General features: G+C 50.1%; 1 protein-coding gene across 1 annotated transcript in view; it reads left to right on the forward strand.

Moving 5' to 3' along the window:
• The first annotated feature begins 7,150 nt into the window (after positions 1-7,150).
• The window catches only part of DNMBP (dynamin binding protein), a 122,811-nt gene continuing 115,824 nt past the window's right edge, over positions 7,151-14,137 (forward strand). The window contains exon 1 of the mRNA XM_055119434.1: positions 7,151-7,265. The gene's annotated coding sequence lies outside the window, so the exon portion shown is untranslated. The remainder of the gene's footprint in view (positions 7,266-14,137) is intronic.

Genomic DNA, 14,137 nt, shown 5'->3' on the forward strand with positions numbered 1-14,137 from the left:
ACCCGGTAATGGTCCCCTAGCAAAATAGGTATGATCCCTGAGCACAGAGCCAGAAGTAAATCCTGAACATCACCAGGTGTGGCCCCAGAACAAAACAAAAAGAAGGGTCTCCTCCTTCCATTTCACCCTTATCAGGCCAGACCTTCATGTAAGGTACAAGGCACAGAAAATGTTGCAAGCAGTTGCTTTCTCTGTTCTCTCAAGGGCAATGTGTAACTTGAGTCATTCTTATTGCCCAGGAGAGATGCTAATTCATCACCTACCATGGATGCCTAGAGCATTCTATCGGTGGATTCCTTTTCTCCATAGCACACACCACGCCCTGTTACTCGTTGTTTATGTCTATTTGTTTACTGTCTGACACCCTGCTCTAGAATGCCAGCGCAAGGAGGGCAGGGAGCTTGTCCCTCTTTGACAGGCCCAATAACAAACACTTCGCGTGATGGCTGTTGCACGGAAGATCTTTGTTGGTGAGTGAGAGAACATCCTTTTGCCTTTGCTGGTTTAGAATCTTTGCAATGCTCTTTGAAAGGCAGTGTTCCTTAAACCACTTTAGTGTAGCTATCAAAGAATCCAGTGCCAAAGATTCAGATTCAGCGATCAGATCATTCTGGGGGCTGGGATGGGGGTTGCCCCTGGTGGTGCTGGGACCATCATGGCGGCACTGGAAGAAACTGGTAACCCATCTGGTGTCAAGCATGAGCTTTAGAACTTTGAGCTATTACTCTGGCCCCATCAGAGTATCGAGAAATGGATTCTTAGGTGAGAGAAAAAGTTTGTGTTGGATGCAGGTGAAGACATTAAAGTTGTCTGTTTTGTTTTGTTTTGTTTTGTTTTGGGGCCATGCCTGGTGGTGCTCAGAGATTACACCTGGCTCTGCACTCAGGGCATGCAAGTGCCCCTCCTGGTGGGACTCTGTGGTGCCAGGGGTCAAAACCAGCTCAGTTGCATGCATGACAAGCACCCTACCTGCTATACTATTGCTCCAGCTCCAATTTTTTAAAAATTAATTAATAAATTAATTAACTTTTATGTGCAGGAAACCCAAACCCAGGGACTCAGATTTTCAAGGCATGAGTATACCACTGGGTTATACTCATTACCCCTGTTTTCTGTTTTATTTATTAAGGAATTTTTTGTATATTTATTTCTTTTTTATTCATTCATTCCTGTCACTGTCATCCTGTTGCTCATCAATTTGTTCGAGCAGGCACCAGTAACGTCTCTCATTGAGAGACTTTTTGTTACTGTTTTTGGCATATCCAATACGCACGGGCAGCTTGCCAGGCTCTGCCGCTCGGGCTCGATACTCTCAGTAGTTTGCCAGGCTCTTCGAGAGGGGCGGAGGAATCGAACTCCGGTCGGCCGTGTGAAAGGCAAAAGCCCAACCACTGTGCTATTGCTCCAGCCCTGTTTTCTGTTTTAAATAAATGGTTTGATTTTTATTTCATATTGATTTCATATGGCATACTTGCCTCTTTGTACAAAAATGTTTAAAGGGTATGTGTAGAATACCAACAAAATTGTGGGGAACAGAAAAATAGCTGTCTTTAAAATAGAAGCAATGCAGAGTAAGCCTGCAGAGCCGAGTTTGTTACAGAAGTGAACGTGGGTGGCCGAGATAATATAGAGAATCTGATTGGTTATTTTATTTTATTTTATTTTATTTTATTTTATTTGGGGTGGGGTGGGGTGGGCCATACCTGATGGTGCTCAGGGCTTACTCCTGGCTCTGTACTCAGATATAACTCCTCAAAGTATTTGGGGGACCATCTGGGGTGCTGGGAATCAAACCAAGGTTAACGATATGCAAGCAAGTGCAGTATCTCTGATGATTCTGGGGGCTGGGATGAGTACTATCTCTCTTGTACATGACTGGTCATTTTAAATCTCGCTTACAGGGGATGCAGCCAATCAGGTAACAGAAATAGCTAAGGGTGGGGATGAGTGAGATGTAAAAGCAGAACATTGGAGAATAGCTGTCTCACACACTCCTGCTGGCAGACAGACAAGAAGGCCAAGAGCAGGAGAGAACAGTGAGGTGAGACCGGGTGGGTATACTGAGTATCCAAGCACAGCAAGCTGTGCGGCACCCAAGACTTAGCGCCAGAATTTAAACTGACCGGTTCGGGTCGATCGAGAAATGAAGACTAAGAGAGGAAGACGACGGAGAAGACAGTGAAGAAACAGCTGGACAGCCAGCTTCGAGATGGGCCGAGCAGGAGGTGAGCACCTCAGCAGGAGGAGAGCCCCAGGGGCTCCAGGCGAGCACCCCGGGCTGTGAGCAGCCTCCTGGGTTTGCCTCATGAGTGGCTGTCCTGGATCTGAGCCTTCTGCAGCCTGCAGAGATGTTCCTAGCCGAGTGGCGAAAGAAACAGCCTTAACGCTGAAGACATCTGGTGGTGTGTGAGCGAATCCCACAAGGGCCCAGGAGTCAGCCAGTATCTGCTGTTGACAAGTTCGTGCAGGGGCGGGGTGGCGGGGCGGGAACCCTGGTGGAGGATGCTGGTACTCGGCCCTAGGGCGTGGTGTTGGGACACTGCAGGCCTGGAACACTTCTATTAACAGGGCTATAAAGCATGGTGCCTAGGTAGAAATTGGGAGATAAATGAAAAATAAATAAAAGCATATTTTTAAAAAACTAAATCATAGTGAGATACACAGTTACAGAGTTGTTCATGCTTGGGTTTTAGTTATGTAATGTTGGAGAGCCCGGCCCACATGGCCTGGCAAGCTCCCCGTGGTGTATTCGATATGCCAAAAACAGTAACACAAGTCTCACAATGGAGACGTTACTGGTGCCCGCTCAAGCAAATCGATGAGCAACGGGATGACAGGGATGACAGTGATACAGTGATACAGTGAATGTTCTTCCATTGTTGGTCTCAGTTTCCCTCCAGCACTCCTGCTCCCGCCCCACCTGCCTCTGCCTCTATGGCAGGCTCTCTCTCTCTCTCTCTCTCTCTCTCTCTCTCTCTCTCTCTCTCTCTCTCTCTCTCTCTCTCTTTCTCTCTCTCCCCCTCTCCCCTTTTGGGGATTATGGTTTGCATTACAGATACTAAAAGGTTATCATGTATATCCCTTCACCTATTTCCAACACTCATTCTTGTCCAGAGTGATCATTTCCAACTATTATTGTCATACTGGTCGTTCCAGCATCCTAATTGCCCTTTACCACCCCCCCATTTCTGGCCTCCAAAAATAAATGAATAAATAAATAAAAGCATTAGGTTTACAATCTTAATTACTTGTTGTTGAGGGAATAAATGCCACAGTTTTTGTAAGCAAATGAAGCACTGGCTAACTAACAAGTTTGTCAAAACAGACATGGATGGAGGGGCCAGAGGGATAGCACAGCGGGTAGGGCATTTGCCTTGCACACGGCCAACCCGGGTTCAATCCCCGATATCCCATATGGTCCTATGGTCCCCCGAACACCACCAAGAGTAACTCCTGAGTGCAGAGCCAGGAGGAGGAACCCCTGAGCATCACCAGGTGTGATCCAAAAGAAGCAAAAAATATATATCTCAAAACAGACATGGATTTTCTACCAGGAAGTTGTCAATGTAACACATGATGCAGTGTTACATGTATCATAAAGCAAAGGAGGAAAACAATATGGCAGTTCTTTACAATATGAAACAGATGTACCATGTGATCCAGCCATTCCATTTCTAGGTGAGGTGGCAGCAAATTTATGATACCCACAAGACAAGAAATATTTGGAGAGATAAGGGATGATCTGAGGAGGTTGGAGAGATAGTGGAGCGGGCAGGGCACCTGTCTAGCATGTGGCTGGCTCAGGTTTAATTCCCAGCACAATGTGTAGTCCTCTGAGCACCAGAGGGTATGGTCCAAAAAACAAAAACAAAACAAAACAATCAAAAGTGCTGTGGGAGAGAGTTATCCCACTGCCAGCGGTGGGCTTGAAACTCCAGATAAGACTTGAGACTGAAGAGGCAGCTCAAGCCCCAAGGCTAGCGCCTACCAGGAAACAGTTCAGAACAGTTCAAGAATGCCCCATGTGAGCCAAGAGGCCACCAGAATTTAGTCCTTTGCTTTGTCAATGCCCTGGAAACACTCATTACAAATTGTTAATTATAGTTTAATTATTCACTGGTATCACTTGTCATGCCGTTATTCATCGATTTGCTTGAGTGGGCGCCAGTAACATCTCCATTCATTCCTGTCGTGAGCTAGCGTAGCCTAATGGCATCCGCTCGCTCCAGGAGCATGAATAAACAGCCTCAAACTGCTTATTCAGGGTCTTGGTGAAGAAGTCTGACCATCTTGTAGGTGGGTGACATCCCGTGGAATCCAGTCGGTAATAGCTCTAGTCCAGCAGACGTCTATGAATCACATTACGTGTCTGGCCCATCTGATTTTCGATGCTTTGGCAAACGAGACAGCGTACCTGATTCTTGATCATTGACGAAGATCAGAACTCCATCTATTAACTCTACTATTAATAATAGTTTAATTATTCATTATAGTTTAATTAGTTACAACAGTGTGAAAGTTTATGGTATCAATGTACAAAACTACTGCCAATTGCTGAACCCATCCCCAAAGTGTCCACTACTCTCCAACCACTGTCCTTATGTCACCCCTAGTCTGGTCTTCTTATCCTGGCAATTGGGGGAATTGGTTTTGTACTCCAAGACCAAGGGTTTGCCAGTGTTCAATACAGACTGTTCCCTTATTTTATCTCTTGTTCCACAGATGAGTCAGATCATCTGGCATTTATCCTTCTCCCTCTGACTTATTTCACTCAACATGATGCCCTCCAGTTCCATCTAAGTTGCAGCAGACTATATGATTTCATGTTTCTTATATATTTGCATAGAATTTCCTTATGTGCGTGCACCACAGTTTCTTTATCCATTCATCCAGGATTAGACATGTGAGTGTTTCCATACCCTGTTTATTGTACTAAACACTGCAATGAACAGAAGTGTGCATGGATCTTTTTTTAAAAAAATACTTCATTTTATTGGTTTTATTTTCATTTTTTCCTTTAAAAATGTATTTCTGCATATATATTTCCAAATGAATATTTTTGAGTTTGGGGGATAGAAGCCATGAAGTAGAATCACTGAATCATATGCGAATATTTTGGGAGAAGTCTCTCTGAGGAGATCTGTGCTACCCTTTTCGAGAAATCTCTATACTTCAGCATCACTCTTATCTGAAAACAACCTCAAGCTAAGGCAGCTTGCAAAAGACCCTATTGGAATCAACTTCCCAAAGCAACTATATATCTCAGTTTTCTCAATAAAACTAGTTTGCCTCTTCACTGTCTTCTCCTGAAATTCTTTTCAGTTATAGATATGAAGCACTGGGACCAGTGTGAAAGCCGAGATCGAGTTCTCCTTGTCTTGTGAACAGCATAACCTTGCTAGGCCTGGGAATCACAGGTCCCAGCTCCCACTTTGAGTAGATAAAGTGGGTCTCGAGTGCCTTAGTGACCCAGCATGATCTTGGGCAGTTTTCACCGGTTCTGAACCCCACTTCTTTTGGCCAAAGCACTCACCCCACCCACCACATTCTGCTGAGCCAGCCAGGATTGAGGTAACAGGACTATGGTTGGTCATTTCCTCTGGCTCCATGGCTCCCCTTGTAACGTGCCCACTTCTCTGGCCACATCGGTATATGGTGAAAAGAATGAATGGCAGGAACTCGGGGTCAGAGAGAGGCTCAGTGGTAGACCCCGAGTAGACACGTAGGACCAGCCCAGCACTCTCCTACCGCAGCCTGCACACACACCACGGAGCAGGGACTTGGATATTTTATTCTCCCCCTCCCCTTCCCTTAGTTGCAATGACCAGGAGGTGACAAACATGCTGGCGCACTTGGTTCGGGCACTGGAGATCCTAAAGGGCAGCGCCACTGGAATGGAATTTGGCAAGTGGGCGGTGTACGCAATGCCTCATGGCCTCACCTCTGAGGCGGGCGCTCTACCACTGAGCTGTCCAGGGACACCCCCAGCCCACCACCCCCAACAGATCTTTGTATACTTTCGTTCAAGCAGCATCAGTCCCAAGAGCCAAAAGGTGGAGGTGAGCCAGATGTCCATCCACAGACGAGCGGTTAAACAGAGCAGGGTCGAGAAATACAGCGGAATATTATTCTGCCTTAAAAAGGAAAACATTTGGACACATCCTATAACGCAAACAAATGTGGAAGCTGAAATCAGTCAATCATGGAAGAACAAATACTCCATGATTTCATTGCTCTGAAATTGTTAGAGTATCAACTTCACCAAGTCCAACAGTGGGTGCCCGAGGCTACAGGATAGGGCCGCAGATCCAAGTGGGAAGCCAAGAAGCGGATCAATGGATCATATGAGTCACTGATGCTTAGTTTTTGGAGAAATCTCCCATATGAAAACTTGCCCGTAGTTGGCTGGTGGAGACGTCTGGAGAGCGTGTCATGCCACAGCAGCGCAAACTTAAAATTGGTTAAAGGGGCATGTCTTGTCATTATTTTTTCTTGGCACGAAAAGGAAAATAAAAAAAAAGAAAGAAGAAAGAAAGGAGAAACGGTATCTGGAGAAATGCTGGAAGCAGAGGTTTGTCTCGGTTATGCATGCACAGCTACAAACTTGTTGCATTCTTCAGACTCTCGTAGGAACTCCAGGCGCAGAATTTCAAGCAACCTACAAGCTGAAGATTCGGCGGCCTTTCACACACAAAACCACCCGGAGGATTCAAGGACAAGCTAAAAAGCCTGCCCACTGCTTGCATTCGGTCCTTCGCCTCGCAACTGCAATTCTCTAAGAAGTCCTGGGAATCTTTGCTCAGGGGCTGAAAAGAGTGGGGGCGATAAACGTGAGGGTCAAGCCTCGTGCGGTGAAGGGACCCCGCACCCACCCACCACCACCACCATCCCGAGATCGGAACCGAACTGGCTTTGTTGGCCTGAAATTTTGATTTTTTTCTAGGTAGCAGGGTGGTCTGGGTGGAGGGTGAGGAAGTCCCTCGCGGGGAGCGCGGTTGATCGCCCCGCGCCCTGGCCTGGCGACGCGGGTGCCTCAGTTTCCCCTGCCGTCGTTGAGCCCGTGCGGGGCGGGGGGCGCGGGGCGCCGGGGGACCGCGCGGGCCGCGGGAGGCGGAAGCCCGGGCGGGCGGGGCGGGAGGCGGGCCGGCCGCGCTGAGTCACCGGATCGCCCCGCCCGCCCGGGCTCGCGGGGCCGGAGGTGACAGCGGGCCGGGGGCAGGACGGCGGCCGCCGCGCCGAGGGACCGCGGGCCGCGCCGGGAGCAGGTCAGGGGCGCGGCGGGGCGGCGCGGGGGCGCGGGGGGCCGCGGCGGGCGGCGGGCGGCGGGGACCCGGGGCCGAAGGACGCGCCGCGCGGCCTGCGCCGCCCCTTCCCTCCCGCCGGCCGCTGCTCCGGGGGGCTCGGGGGCTCCTCCGCGCCTTGCGCCTTGTCCCGGGGCCGATCCGGGCACTCCCCCCTCCCCTCCCCGCCCTCCGGCCCCCGGGACTGGAGCAGCCGGTGGCCCGCGGCGACAGGGATGCGGATCGGGGCTGTTTAAAGGGTGTCAAGCCCCGGGCTCTTCCCACCGCGCCGCCCTGCCACTCAGGCCACCGGGCGGAATTTGAGAGCTGGGCAAAGAATTCCGCCGCGGCCCAGCCCTCGGCTTTTACCGAGGGAGACGGGATTCTGCAGGCGGGACCCGGTCCCCCCCATCTCGGACCCTCCCGGGCCGTCCGCGGCTCCGGGCAGAGACCCGTGGGGCTGGAGTGGCGTGTTGGCTCGCGGCGGGGCTGTGCAGCGGACACCTGCATCCCTGTGCGCGCTCCCGGGGCCCCCGCGGGCCGCCGCGCCGCACGTGCCTCGCTTTGCAGAGGGTGGCGGTGCTGGCAGCCGGGTAGAAAGTCCAGGGGGGCTTACAAACCCGCTGAGGCCACTGCCGGTGAGGCGCTGTGGAGCAGGCTCGCGGGTACAAATGGGCAGGAAAAAATACATATGCATAGACTTCCACGGCCCTCTCCTCCTGCATTGCCCGTCTCATGTACACCGGAACGGAGGATGAGTATTTTTGGGCACTCACATGACTGGCAGCGTGGGTCACTTGCCTTTAGATCGGGGTGGCAGGCGGCCTTTCGCAGTAACATGAGCAACTAGTGTCGAAACACTTTCTTTTCCTAGGGATGCTGTTGTAGCCAGCCGGCCGCGGCACTAATACTTCAGAGGTTGAGCCTCCTTTAGCGCTGGTTGTTTGTGTCACTGCGTTGCACAGTGGGGGGGGTGGACAGGACCACGTCAACCTCAGCTGGTTTTGCAAGTGGCAAGTTCCCGACAGCATCTAGAGCTGGTGCTGCAGGTAGAACAGCCAAGACTCCCTTCTAGGTGGGGAGCAGCTTCTTGCTCAGTCCCCGTTTCCACTCTGAGTGATTGAACTAAAGCATCACTGAGGCCTCCTTCCATCTCTAAAGTTCCCTGATTTTATTTATTTATTTTGAGTCACACCCAATGATGCTCAAGGCTTACTCCTGACTCTGCACTCAGAGATCACTCCTAGTGGTTGCTCAGGGGACAACCTGGGTTGGTGGCCTGCAAGGCCAGCACCTTACCCACTGTACTATTGCTCAGGCCGCTCAAGTTCCCTGATTTCATATGTTCAGTTAAAACAGACGTCCCTCACTGTGATAACAGCAAATCATTTGAGAAAACAAACATTTAAAAACTCCTGCGAAGGGGCCAGAGATAGCTCAACACACTGGAGCACTTGCATACAGAAGGCCTGAATTTGGTCATCAGAACCACATGATTTCCCTGATACCACTTAGGGTTTTGTTTTTTTGTTTTTTTTGCTTTTTGAATCACACCCAGCAATGCACAGGAGTTACTCCTGACTCTGCACTCAGGAATTACTCCTAGCAGTGCTCGGGGGACCATATGGGACGCTGGGGATCGAACTTGGGTCCACTGCATGCAAGGCAAACGCCCTACCCACTGTACTATCACTCCAGCCCAACTTAGGAGTGACCCCCTGAGCACCTATTTAGGTGTGGCCCCCAACTCAAACCAAAAATCCTGCAAGATGCTTTAGCAAAAATCCTGATGTTAAAAATCAGGATTATTCTCAATCTCCACCTTTAGTTACTTTATCATTATTTGGCAGAGATAAATGGGAAATTATTTTTTTCCGGTGATGGCTCCCTGCAGTGGAGATGGAGTGATGTGCCCTGTGGACAGTGCACACTGGCCCTGGGACGGGGCCTGTGCCGTTCCCAGATAACGTCTGCCAGGGGCCCAGCACATTCTGCCTCAGAGAGTGTGATAAGATGCCTTTTACTCTGCGCTTTCACTGAGATAGAATGATCTATTTTGTGGACAACTTGTTCAGATGGTTGGGTTTGTTAGGCCCTCAGTCCCAAAGCAGCTCCTGACTTTTCTTTTTTTTAATTTGGTTTTGGGCCACACTTGGCAGTGCTCCGGGCTTACTCCTAGCTCTGCACTCAGGGGTCACTCCAGGTGTAGCTCAGGACACCATATGGGGTTCTGGGGATCGAACCAGGATTGGTCCTGTGCAAGGCAAGTGCCCTCCCCTCTACACTGTTGCCCCATCCCGGCTCCTGTCTTCCTTTCTGGCCATGCCCTGACTGTCCCTCTTATCCACTTTGCAGTTCCAAGCCTGTTCTAAGCAGTGATTGAACTTAAACTTTTTTTTTTTAATTTCTTGCCTCCAAGACTAATACATCTTGATTCTTTTAAACACCCTCCCGCCCCCTGAGTTCTCTTTGTTGCTGGTCGTTGTGATGAGCGGAGGTTCCCCACACATGGTCACGATGCTGTCTGGAGGTTGCATGTCAGGTTTGAGTCCTTGCAGACTGGGTGGCCTTGAGCATGACCATGGATTGCTTGTAGTGGGCCGGAGGGAGGGTTTTATGGGCTGGCCACTGCTCTGCATGTAGGAGGCTAGGTTCAACCCCCAGCACTGCTTGTTCCCCTAAGCGAACCCAAAACCAAATAAATAAATAGAAAGTAACAAAAAGAAGTTTCTTGCAGCTGTGGAAGCTCTGCTATATGGCGCAGGCTGAGCGTAGCCCCCAGCGCCAGAGATCAAATTCTTCTCCTTTTCTTTTTCCTCATCAGCCACCTGGTGATGCTCAGGGGTTGCTCCTGGTTCTACACTCAGGAATTACATCTGGCAGTGCTCAGAGCACCATATGCGATGCCAAGGATCAAACCGGGGTCGATCGGATGCAAGGAAAGTACCCTACCCACTGTGCTATTGCTCCAGTCCCAAATTCTGCTCCTTAATGCTCGCAAAGGGGATGCTCTAAGCCTCAGAGCTATCCCTGGAACCTTCAGTCAATGATCATTTCATTTATTTGCTGTCTTGGACTTGAACCCAGGGCCTTCCAACATGCAAGGCAAGTGATTGACATGTGGAAGTGATTGAGCCAGCGCTCTCCCCTGGCCCTAAATTGTCATTCTTAAAGCACTATTTGAGCGCTCCTAAAAGCAAAAGGTGGGCATTTTCACAACATAGTGAAAGACTCTATGAGGCTCTGATGCTGAAAAAGGGTTAAATGGAGTATGTGTAGATTTTTATCTTCCCTGGGCTGCAAAAGGAAGTTTCCAGAGCCAGTAAGCTCATTAATGTCGCGCTTGAAGGGAAGTCTTTCTGCAGGATGCTGAGTCTGCTTCCCAGCCCTCCCATCCACCCAGTGATTGTATCCGTGCTGGACTCAAATCAGATAGTGTAGGTTTTCTTTTTTCTTTATTTTCCTTCTTCTTTTATTTTGGGGGGAGTGTTTGTTTTGTTTGGGGGCCACAATTGGCAGTGCTCAGTTTCTCCTGGCTCTGCACTCAGGGATCACTCCTAGTGGTGCTCAGGGGACCTGGGGATCGAACCCTGGTCGGCCACGTGCAAGGCAAATGCTCTCCCCACTGTACAATCCTCAAGCCCAGGTTTTCAAATCTAGATATCTTAGTGTTAAAACTTAAAAAAAAAAAAAGATTAAAACCAACAAACACTGAATGCATGTCTCAAGGTTTTTCATACCTAATGTCAGGTAGAAGGCCTAAGCCATTTTCCAGGTTGTTATGCTGCCATTTCTAAAGTCAGTAAATAAATTATTTACAGCCTGGCAGTATGGCAGGCTGCTCTGAAATTCTCAAGTGTGCTGGGCCTCCGGCTAAGGCATCTTGGGACATTCATTCAGAAAAGTTCTGAAAAGGTTTCACAGCCTCAGGCCAGCTCCCAGTGACTATTCTCAGAGGAGGAAAACACTGAAGAAATGAACTTTTAAGATTGGGCGACTTACTCTTGTCAGGAAAGAGGTGGTTAGGAAATATCAGTCTCTCACCTGGAAAGTCAGAAAGGTCAAAAGTCACAGCCGTAAAATCAGATCATAGTACAGATGCAGAGTGAACGAGCTCGAGAGCAGGCGAGAGTGTTGGGATGGGCGCTGGAGGCCGGCTGCAGCTGTTGAGATAGAGCTGGACAAGGTGGGAGCGTTGTTTCTACTTTAGGCATCTAGGTCTTTCTCACGTGAAGGAAGTGACCACTGAGGACCGAGGAAGCACAAGAGAGCATGTGGGACACTGTGCCCGGAGTCTCAGGCCTGAGGGACTTTGTTCGGCCTTGTTGGATCTGTCAGCAAAGACTCATCAAGCACGTGTGTGCCCCGGGCTCTGGTCTAGGTGCTTCAAGGCAAACAGAGCCCTGCCCTCATGTGGAGAATGTTCTAGCAGGGACAGCAGATGGGTAGTATAGAATAAACACAGTCACTTGATCCTGAGAGCTCCTGGGGACTTCTCAAGGGTATAAGTGGGACAAGATCAGAGAGAGAGAGAGAGAGAGAGAGAGAGAGAGAGAGAGAGAGAGAGAGAGAGAGAGAGAGAGAGAGAGAGAGAGGAGAGAGAGAGGGAGGGAGAGGGAGAGGGAGAGAGGAGGTATGTGTGTGTGTGAGAGAGAGAAAGAGAGAGGGAGAGAGAGAGGAGAGAGAGAGAGGAGAGAGAGAGAGGGAGAGAGAGGGAGAGGGAGAGAGGAGGTATGTGTGTGTGAGAGAGAGAGGAGGGGGGTGTGTGTGAGAGAGAGAGAAAGAGAGAGGGAGAGAGAGAGAATGAGTGGTGCGTGTGGGGAGTTTGATTTGTAAAGAGTCACTGGAGACCTCAGCCCAGATCACTCTTGGTGTAGGATTTGAAGGAATGAGCAGGAGGGGGCAGGGGATGAGTCAGCGCTGAACCCCCAATGTTACAAGAGCATTGTTCAGCCCATGAGAGAGATGGGGAGTCATGTTGACCGGGGCCGTGTGGGTGAGGGGAACGTGGTGGGTGGTTCGGGGGTGCCTCAGTAAGGCCGCTGGTGAGGATTTTGGCCTTTCCTCTGACTGAGGGCGAAGGGGCCATGGGAGAGTTGGTTGGAAGAGGGAGGCTCAGGCTGGCTTGAGTTTTTTTTTGGTTTGTGTTTGGGCCACGTCCTCCTGTGCTCAGGGCTTCCTCCTGGCTCTGTGTCAGGGATGGTTCCTGGTGGTGCTTGGGGGAGCCTTTGAGGTGATGGATTAGAGTCTCGTCAGCCTCGGTCAAGGCAGGGGCCCTACCTGCTGTCCTATGTCTCGGTCTATGACTTGTTTCTGTTTTTGTACCACATTTGGCAGTGGTGAGGGCTTACTCCTGGCTCTGTGCTCAAGGGACCATACCGGGTGCCTGGGATCAAATACCCTGGCCCGCCCTGCGCAAGGGAAGTGCCCTGCCTGTGAGCTATCACTTCCGGCCTGGCTTGGGTTGTGATGAGATTCCCTTGCTAGCTGGATGGGTACAGGGTGAAGGGCATAAGGCAGAGTCAGGGAGACCCTCCACATCATGCTCACAGCTTGGGCCTGAACCCACACTTCCTGTCTGACCTGTGTTTCCCCCCTCTGTGGAATAGCCAGTTTCCCCCTCCAGAATGTTCTGTTTCCAGATAGCGTGGACTCACTGGGAGGAAGCCAGAGGATTGCATGACCGGGAGGTTCCCAAAGTAAATAGTGTCTGCTGACCCGAGTCCGTGGATTCACTCCCCAATCAAGAGGGAATCGGGGCTTTTCAGCCGGGGTGTCAGGTCATGAGAACTGCAGTGCTGGGAGAATATTCTCCGCTGGTCCCTCTCGAACTCTGCTGATGCCTCAATTCACCCTTCCTGCCTTGAAAAGGATGAAAAGCTGTTACTCATCAACAGAGCTGGCAGCCAACGTGGCTTTTGTTATGAGGAAAGTTGGAAACTTTGGGGAAGGAAACAATTCTAGTTTCAAATTTATCATTGGGCATTTGAAGTCTTTTTAATATGCAAGAAGTCTAAAAGATTTCTTTTGGGTGGCTGGGGGGGGGGCGGTGGTGGTGGGTTGGGGGGAGGCAGGTGGGGGAGAGTTGGTGAAGGGGATTGAACCCAGAGCTCCTGCCAGGGATCGAACCAGAGTTGGCAGCTTGCAAGGCAGGCTCTTAACCCTTTCCCCCTCTCCAGCCCTTAGAGCCATCTTGCAGGCCCCAAAGATTAATTTTTGAAATCCTCTACTCCCCTTTCCTTTCCTTTTATGACGCCTAGGTCCTCATGCTAGTAATCCATGTAAAATATTTTTGTCTGCATGGGATTTCACAAAATGGGAATGTTTACTTCGCAAATATTTTATTTATTTTCTTTGGTTTGGGGGCCACACCCCGTTGGGCTCAGTGCTTACTCCTGCCTCTGTGCTCAGGGGTCACTCCTGGTGGGGCTAAGGGATTGATGTGTGTGTGTGTGTGTGTGTGTGTGTGTGTGTGTGCTTACTCTGTATAAAAACATTTGGAGGTATGCATCTCCTTTGACTTCCTTTTCTGAGTTCTGAGTTCAGGTGTCTGTGTTTGTATCTAGTCCTTTGTTTGTGAAGACTGACTTATAATCCACACTCTGGGTCAGAACCACAATTTTTCTTGCGGTCTGTGGGTGTCAGAGACACACAAGTTGGCCCCATTCTCTGGCACCGCAAATATTGCTACAATGAGTCTTTTTATTCCTATGCCCCCTAAGTGCATCCTGCGGGCTGGGCACTCAGAAGGGAACTGCAGGATTATAGGGTTGCACGGCCTGGATCGGATTAAAGAGTGCAAGATTCCCCTCCCCCTCTGCTGTGCGCCCTCTACCCCCCTCCCCCCCATGTATTGG

Source organism: Sorex araneus, chromosome 11 (assembly GCF_027595985.1).
Source record: "Sorex araneus isolate mSorAra2 chromosome 11, mSorAra2.pri, whole genome shotgun sequence".
Classification (NCBI taxonomy): domain Eukaryota; kingdom Metazoa; phylum Chordata; class Mammalia; order Eulipotyphla; family Soricidae; genus Sorex; species Sorex araneus.